This window comes from Giraffa tippelskirchi, chromosome 1, assembly GCF_054371585.1.
Source record: "Giraffa tippelskirchi isolate mGirTip1 chromosome 1, T2T-mGirTip1v1.2.pri, whole genome shotgun sequence".
Taxonomy (NCBI): Eukaryota; Metazoa; Chordata; class Mammalia; order Artiodactyla; family Giraffidae; genus Giraffa; species Giraffa tippelskirchi.
This window is the reverse complement of record NC_137275.1, coordinates 210,270,196-210,279,787: the sequence shown is the minus strand read 5'-3', so window position 1 is coordinate 210,279,787 and position 9,592 is coordinate 210,270,196. Positions and strand designations below refer to the sequence as shown.

The 9,592-nt window shown below is 35.0% G+C and overlaps 1 non-coding gene across 1 annotated transcript; it reads left to right on the top strand.

The window, feature by feature from the left end:
* The first annotated feature begins 263 nt into the window (after positions 1-263).
* On the top strand, positions 264-367 carry LOC145521752 (U6 spliceosomal RNA). Its single transcript, XR_014065662.1, has one exon. It is a non-coding gene; the product is annotated as a U6 spliceosomal RNA (small nuclear RNA).
* The last annotated feature ends 9,225 nt before the right edge of the window (positions 368-9,592 follow it).

Sequence of the window (9,592 nt, the reverse complement as noted above, 5' to 3'; positions counted from 1 at the left end):
TCTAGCTCCTGCTGCCTTGCTCCAGACACCACAACACTGCCTGTTGAACACAGCTGTGTCCAAGGCTGCTAGTTCTCACCAAATTCATTTCCTCTTCTTGGGCTCATAGTCCAGTCTCTTTCAGTTAGATGTGGCTGTATCATTCAGTTTTACCAAAGGGAAGTGAGACATGGTATTTCAAGTTTAGCTCATAAAAACCTTGTATGTGCCTCTTTCCCCTTCCACGGCAACCTTGAAAGTCATTTACTGAAAATGGCAAAGTTGTGCTCACTTTAGCATACATAAACTAAAAATTGGACTGATACAGAGATTAGCATGGCTCCTGCACAAGGATGGCACCCAAATTCATGATGCCTTTCACTTAACCTATAATGGAATATAATCTGAGGAAAAAAAATAACTGAATCACTTTGCTCCTAAAACACAATATTGTAAATTAACTATACTTCATTTTTTTTTTTTTAAATTGCAAGGCTTATCAGCCTGGCTCTCTGAATGCCTGTGCAAAGCATTGTTCTCCACCAACTTGAAATGTCTTGAACTCTTCTTGGAACTGAAAATCAACTTGAATGTGTTTGAGCCATTATACATTCTGGAAACTTTGGTTACTGCAGTTGGCCCAGCCAATTAATACAAGTGGATCAACTCCCAATTCACTAAATTCCCTTTAGAGAATCATCCTCAAGGACCCTCCTCCTTGATGAGTTAACCTCCCTGGCCCTACACTCAGTCTCCGCTTGCTGGCTTCTCTTACCATGCATGGCCAAGATCCCAGCTCCTTATCTGCCAATCCCATCTAAATAAGCACGGTAGTCTATGAACTCAGGGATGAAGAAGCTGGATTTAAGGCAAGGAGATGAGGATGCATACACACACACAACCCTGAGCCTGTTTCTCTCAATCTGCTCATCCAGGAGTGGCTTGACTGGTATCCCTCAGTGAGGCGAATGCAAGCCTATAACTTTAGTTGTCACTCTGTGAAGAGATGACAGGATCCAAAAGAATTCCAATCAACATATTACTTCCCTTGCTTTTCTAGAGTAGTTTGTTGTTGTTGTGATAGGAGATGTGGAAATTGCCTTCTTTAGGGTAATTAGGAACTTCTGAAACCAGATGGAACTTCTGTTAATCCAGGTTATAAACACTGTTAGCGGTGTTCTGGATCCTCATCTGAAATATACTCTTCTGGCCATACTTGAGAGGCTTAGAACCTGAATCAGCAGAGTGCAGAGATGAGACACAAGGGAGAAGCATGGGGAACACAGTTAAGACCAGTGAATTATCATGACCATAGGCTAATTGTTGCACTTTATTTGCTATGAAGGGAATTCCTTGATCAGAAGAAATGCTATGTGGAATACTATGGTGTATATAAGGCATTCTGTAAACTCAAGGATGATAGTTTTGGCAGAAGCATTGCATTCTGGGAAATCAAATCCATGTCCAAAGTGTCTGTGCTGATTGATGTTTTTGATCACAAAGGTGCAAAGTAGGCAGACATTTTTGTTTCACCCTTCCCCCCCGAATTAAATAACTTCTAGGAGATATGCAGAGCCAGTGCCCTTTTTTCTCTCTTCATTTTTTTCTTTTCCCCCTTTTAGGATCCAGACATTAAAGGCTAGGACATTAAAAAACAACTGCATCTATGGAAGAAATGAGAAAGTGACTGTGCATGCCCAGTAAAAGGCACAGGCTGAAAACAGACATGAGAAGACCTTATGTTTATACCTCAGGCTAATTCCTAACACAAAAATAATCTGCAACAAACACAAGACAAAACAAAATAATAAACAAAAACAATTTCTTATAAATCACCAAACCCTAGGGAAGGGGAAGAACCTGATTTGCATTTACAACATTATTAGATTCAAATGTCCAGCTGTCAACAAAATTCACAAAAGAAACAGAAAAGTGTGGCTCATTCAAAATAAAAAATAATCAGAAACTGTCACTGAAACAGACCTGGCGGCAGATTTACGAGGTAAAAACTTTAAAAAAGTCTTAAAGATGCTCAAAGAACTAGGAGAAGATGTGGAGAAGCCAAGACAACAATGTGTAAAAAAAAAAAAAAAAAAAAGGAAATATCAATAGATGGAAAGGCTAAAAAACAAAAAGAAATTCTGCAGCAGAAAAGTACAATAATTGAAATTTAAAATTTACTTGAGAGAGGCAAAGACAAATTTGGGCAGGCAGAAGAAATAATCAGCAAAACTGAAGCTAGAACAATGAAAATTATTAGAGGAACACAAAGAAAAAAGACTGAAAACTGAACAGAGCCTTCTTGACTACCATCTAGCAGAACATTATCACATTGTAGGAGTCTCAAATGGAAAAGAGAGCAAGAAAGAAGAGACAGTATTTGAAGAAAAAAATGGCTGAAAACTTTCCAAATTTGATGAAAGACATAAACATTCAAGAAGCTCAATGAACTCCAAGTAAGATTAACTCAGAGACTCACACCAAGACACATTATAATCAAAATTTCAAAAGACAACCTTGAAAGCAGCAAGAGAGAAGTGATTCATCACATATAAGGGATACTCAATAACACTGTCAGCAGATTTCTCATCAGAAATGTTGGAGGCCAGAAGTAGACCAACATACTCTAAATGTTAAAAGAAAAAAGCTTGATGACCAAAAATTTTACATCCAGCATAAATATCCTTTAAAAGTGAGGGAGAAATCAAGACATTCTCAAATAAACAAAAATTGAGTTTGTTACCACTAAATCCTCCCTAAAAGAAATACTCAAGTGAGTTGCTGTGTGAAATGAAAGGATACTCAACAGTAACTTAAGGTGATATAGAGAAATACAGAATTAATAAAAGTAAATAGATGTACAATGATAAAAGCCGATATTATTGTAATAATGGTTAACAACACCACATTTTGTTTTTCACAATGTAAGAGACTGATATATCTTTTAAAAACAATTATTAGTTCAAAAGTAATACTGTAACTATGGTTTGTAACTCCACATTTGGTTTTCTACTTTAGAAGCTGATGCATTTATATTAATTATTAGTCTATATTTGGGGGCACATAATGTATAAAGATGCAATTTTATGACATCAACAATCAAAAGGGGTAGAAATAGAGCTATTAAAAGAGCAGAGTTTACCATGGCTGATACATGTCAATGTATGGCAAAAACTATTACAATATTGTAAAGTAATTAGTCCCCAACTAAAATAAATAAATTTATAAAAAAAAAAAAAAAAAGAGCAGAGTTTTTATGTTATTGAAGTTCAGATGGTATAAATTCAAATAAGAATGTTATACACCTTCAGGATGTTAAATGGAATTTTCATGGCATCCAAAACGATAGCTGTAGAATATACACAAAAGGAAAAGGGAAAGGAACTTAAACATTTCACTACAAAAAATCAACTAAATGCAAAAGAAGACAGTAATGCAAGACATGATGAATAAAAAGTTATGCGGCATAGATGAAACAAATAGAAAGTGACAAGAGAAAGTCCCTCTACATCACTAATTGCAGGCATATCTCATTTTATTGCACTTTACACATACTGTACTTTTTTTTCTAATTGAAGTTTGTTGGAAACTCTGCATAGTACAAGTCTGTCAGTGTATTTTTCCAAGAGCATCTGCTCATACTTTGTGTCTCTATGTCACATTTCAGTAATTCTCACAATATTTCCAACTTTTTCATTTTTATTTGTTATGGTAATCTGTGATCAGTGATCTATGATGTTACTATTGCAAAAAGATTAATTTTCCAAAAGATTCAGATGATGGTTAGCATTGTTTAACAATAAAGTAGAAACAGATTAAACTCCCCAATCAAAAGACAGAGATTGGTAGAATGGATTTTAAAAATGATCCAACCATATGCCCTCTACAACAGACTCACTTCAGACCGAAAGACAGAAAAGACTGAAAGTGAAAGGATGGAAAAAGGCATGTAATGCAAATAATAACCAAAACAGAGCATGACAAAATAACTTTAAATCAAAAAAAGTTGTAAGAGACAAAGAAGGGCATTATGCATTAATAATTATACATTAAGGCAAGATCCAATAGAGCATGAAGATACAACAATAATTACCGAATTCACTATACTTACATAGCTAATAACAGACCATCAAAATACATAAAGAAAAAGTTGACAAAATTTAAGAGAAATAGACAGTTCTACAACAATAGTTGAAGGCTTCAATACCTCATACTCATAATAATATTAACAGAACAACCAAAAAGAAGGTAAGAAAATAGAGGACTTCAACAGCACAATAAACCAACTAGATCTAACAGACATATATAGAATATTCTATCCAACAAGAGCATATACATTCTTCTCAAGTGCACATTCTTCTCAAGGACACTTTCCAGGAGAGAGTATATCTTAAGTCACAAATTAAGTCACAAGAGAGTTAAACAGATATTATGCAGTTTATCTTCTCCAATCACAACAGAATGAAATTAAAAAATCAGTAATAGGTTTAAATTGGAAAATCCACAAATTCGTGGAAATTAAACAGCACATTCTTAAACAATGGACCAAAGGTTAGATCACAAGAGAAATTAGGAAATATTTAGAGACAAATGAAACTAAAATACAACATACCAGAACTTACAGAACACAGTGAAAGCCAGGCAAAGGGAGAATTTTACAGCCCAAAATGCTTACATTCAAAACAAGAAAGATTTCAAATCAACAATCTAACTTTACAACCTAAAAAACTATAAAAAGAACAAACTAAACCCAGGCTAGCAGAAGAAACAAAATAATAAAGGTTGTCGCAGCAATAGATAGAGAACAGAAAAATAATAATAAAAAGTAATGAAAACAAATCAACAAACCTTTAGCTAGATGAACTGAGAAAAAAAGAGAAGATTCAAATTACCAAAATCAGAAATGAAAAGGAATAAAGGAATTCTAAAGGAATAAAAAGGGACTGTAAGAGAGTACCATAAGCAACTGTATACCAACAAACTGGATAATTTAGACGAACAAATTCCTAGAAACATAAAACCTGCAAATCTAAATCACAAAGAAATGTAAAATCTGAGAAAACCTGTAACTAGTAAGGAGTAATAAAAAAAAAATCCCAACAGAGAAAGCCCCAGATCTAATGACTTCACTGGTGAATTCTACCAAACACATAAAAGAACTAATACTAATCCTTTTCACACTTTTCCAAAAAATTAAAGATGAGGCAACACTTCCTAACTCATTCTATGAGAGGCCAGCATTATCCTGATACCAATGTTAAGCAACAATACTACAAGAAAAAACAAAACTATAGACCAATATCCCTTGTGAACACTGATGCAAAAATCTTCAACAAAACACTTCCAAACCAAATTCAACAGCATACTAAAATGATCATATACTATGACCAAGTGAGATTTATTCTTGGAATCCAAGGATGGTTGAACATATGAAACTGATCAATGTAATACACTACATTAATCCAATGAAGGGAAAAAAACCCCACATGATCACCTCAACAAATGCAGAAAAAGCATTTGACAAAACTCAACACATTTTCATGATAAAAACATTGAATAAATTAGGAATAGGAGGAAACTACCTCAACATAATAAAAGCCATATACGAAAAGTATACAGAGAACATCATGCATGATAGTGAAAGACTGTAAGATTTTACACCAAAGATCAGGAAAAAAACAAAGTTGTTCACTTCTGCCACTTCTTTCAAATATAGTCCTAGAAGTCCTAACCAAAGCAATTAGGAAAGAAAAGGAAATAAAAGGCATTCAAAATGGAAAGGAAGAAATAAAACTGTCTCTATCTGCTGATGGTGCTCTATGTAGAAAACTTTAAATATCACAACAAAAAAGTTAAAAATAATGAATTCATCAAAAAGGCAGGATAAAAGGTAAACACACAAAAATTAATAGCATTTCTATACACTAAAAAAGGAACAATCTGAAAGGAAATCATGAAAACAATTCCATTTACAATAGCATCAAAAAAGAAAAAAATGTTTAGTAATAGCTTAACCAAGAAGGTGAGAGACTTATACAATAAAAACTATAATAATATTGCTGAAAGAAGTTAAAGAAGACATAAATAAATGGAAACACATATTCATGGATTAGAAGTTTTAATAGTGTTGTCAATAATACCCATGACCTACAATAGAATTCCTGTCAATATCTCGATTTCTTTAGAAAAACTTATCCTAAAATTTATATGGAATCTCAAGCAACCCCAAATAGCAGAAACAATCTTGAAACAGAACGAAGCTGGAATACTTACACATTTCAAAAACTGTTCTTTTGTGACCTCATGGACTGTAGTCCCAACAGGCTCCTCTGTCCATGGGATTTTCCAGAAAAGAATACTGGAGTGGGTTGCCATTCCCTTCTCCAGGGGATATTCCCAACCCAGGGATTGAACCCAGGTCTCCTACACTGGAGGCAGATTCTTTACCGTCTGAGCCACCAGGGAAGACCCCAAAACCTGCTACAAAGCTACAGTAATCAAGAGTGTTCATACTAGCAGACATACAGACATATACACCCAAATAGATAGAATCAAGCCCCTAGAAATTAAACACATATATGGTCAAATTTTTGACAAGAGTGCAGAGACTGTTCAATAGTGAAGGAACAGCCTTTCTAATAAATGATGCTGGGAAAACTGAATGAACACACGCAAAACAAAAAAGCTGGCCCCTCCTAACGCTATATGCAAATATTAACTCAAAGTGGATCAAAGGCCTAAATATAACATCTAAAACTATAAAATTCTCAAAAGGAAAAATAGGACAGATCTTCATGACAGTGGATTTGGCAATGATTTCTTTAATAAGACACTAAAGGCAAAGGCAACAAAATAAAAAGTAGACAAATTAGACTTCATAAATATTTTTAAATGTGTGCACCAGAATATTAAGAGTAAAAAGGTAACCCACAAAATAGGATAAAATATTTGTAAGTCATATATTTGATAAAGGATTGATACAAACAATATATACAGAACTAAAACTCAGGGACAGGAAAAAAAAAGAAACAATCAAATTAAAGCACGAACAAAGGGCTTGGATAAAGACTTCTTCAACGGTTTACAAATGACTAATAAGTTCAGGAAAAGATGATCAAAGTCACTTATCATTTGGGAAATGCAAATCAAAACTACAGTGAGATACCACCTCACACTGATCAGGATGGCTACTATCAAAGAAAAAAAAAGAAAATAATGTTTTGAATTGGGTATAAAAAACTAGAACATTTATGAACCTAAATGTCTAGAACCCCAAAGATTTGGTTCAGACAGAGATTGCAATTTAAAGATTCTGGACAGTTTGGTTTCAAGTCTTTTTTACAAAGAACAACATTAATAACACTGCTCAAGATAAGGAGGCAGGACCAAACCTGAAGCCTCTTGAACACAAACCCACTTTAGAGGGAGACAGGATTTTAAAAGATTGTGTTCAACTGAATTTAATTACCACAAAACTTATCATAATATCTACTTGCAATCAGAAGGAAGTATAATGTGAGCTTCTGAGGACTTGTATTCAACTAAGAACATGAAAGATGAGACATAAGGTGAATGCAGTAACTGGCTTGGTAGTGCAGTAATAGCAATGAAAGAATTACTTAAGTGCATGAGTCAGAAGGCCATACAGAGCAACAGAGCTCCTCCATAATAATACCATTATATCACCATCATATCATAACAGTAACATAAAACACAGTAACAGTGTAATGAAGAGAAGAAACTTCTGAACAAATCTTACTGACCTGTGGTATTTAAATATTATACATAGGAAATGACTGTGGTACAGTATTCTGCACTCCAAACTGCATAACTCTGTTTATATCCATAAATCAACTAGATGCTTCTCTGTGAAATAATGTTTTAAACACATTTTCATATACCTTATTTTCAAAACAGTCCTTTAAGGTAAGCTGACATGGCAAAGACAGTTATGTGTCCTCTAACATAAACTGTTCTCTTCCTCAGTAATATAACCCCCAAAATACCAGCTGCTCCAGATGAAGACTATAATAAGCTAATGTTTCATTAATTTTTGTTATTCATATTTTTATAAAATGCATGCATTTTCCCTTAGGTTTGCTGCTGCTGCTGCTAAGTCGTTTCAGTCGTGCCCGACTCTCTGCGACCCCATAGACGGCAGCCCACCAGGCTCCCCCATCCCTGGGATTCTCCAGGCAACACTGGAGTGGGTTGCCATTTCCTTCTCCAATGCATGAAAGTGAAAAGTGAAAGTGAAGTTGCTCAGTTGTATCCGATTCTTCACGACCCCATGGACTACAGCCTACCAGGCTCCTCCACCCATGGGAGTTTCCAAGCAAGAGTACTGGAGTGGGGTGCCATCCTTAGGTTTAGACCTCACGTAATTTGTCCCAGCTGTATACTTCAACATTTTTAAGCTGTATCATTTCCTAAGCATACTATTAGTCCTTTGAATTTTTCCTGTCACTTACACAGGTTTTCATAATACCAAATGTCCTCTGCAGATTTAATCAAGATGTTATATACTTCTTTTCACATATCATTAAGATGTCAATGTAACAATGTTGCTTATCAGCCACTGTAGCCTATTCCTTTCACTTCATATTATCCTCAAGAAAGGTTTCAGTCTACAGTCTATTTTACTGAGATAAACTGAATTTTTACATCAAACTTCATATGATTACACAAAATATTTCTAAAAATACAAATATTCATTATCAACTTTATTCTCTTTACTAATACATCCTACAGGGGTGAAAATACATCTTAAGTTACTTTATACAGCAGGAGGGTCCCCTCTTCTCCCCAACACCAAACCACAATCCCACCATATTAATTGCTTATTTTCATTCCAATTAAATCTTAATTTTCTTTATTAAAAGTAATAAAAAAAACAATAGTTTTCAACTTCAATTCAGTGTACCATATAACTTTGTACTGCCATGGATTAATAGACAGCCATGTAAACAAAGCTATACTGATTTTCAAACTAGATGTATTTGGATTGTATATTTCAATATGGATCACTACCTTCCCAACTAATCCCATACCTAGACTGAGTTTAGAGGATTTTTATTGTCAGATTCTTATTCACCATCTCTTGTAAATACCAAAGTTGTGATAAACCAAGGACAAGCCTACATAAACTCCCTGAATAGACATACCCTGGTAGCTCAGTTGGTAAAGAATACACCTGCAATGCAGGAGACCCTGGTTTGATTTCTGGGTCGGGAAGATCCCCTAAAGAAGGGATAGGCTACCCACTCCAATATCTTGGGCTTCCCTGGTGGCTCAGTCGGTAAAGAACCTGCCTGCAGTGCGGGAGACCTGGGTTTGATCCCTGAGCTGGGAAGATACCCTAGAGGAAGGCATGGCAACCCACTCCAGTATTCTTGCCTGGAGAATCCCCATGGACAAAGGAGCCTGATGGGCTGCAGTTCATGGGGTCACAAAGAGTCGAACATGACTGAGCGACTAAGCACAACACAAAAAGTCTTGAATTCCTATAATGTATTTAAGGAATACATTACAGGAATTTACACGTTATAAATTCCTACAGAAAAAGTGACTGCATATATAACATACACGGTGATTTTTGAGAAGCAGAACCAAA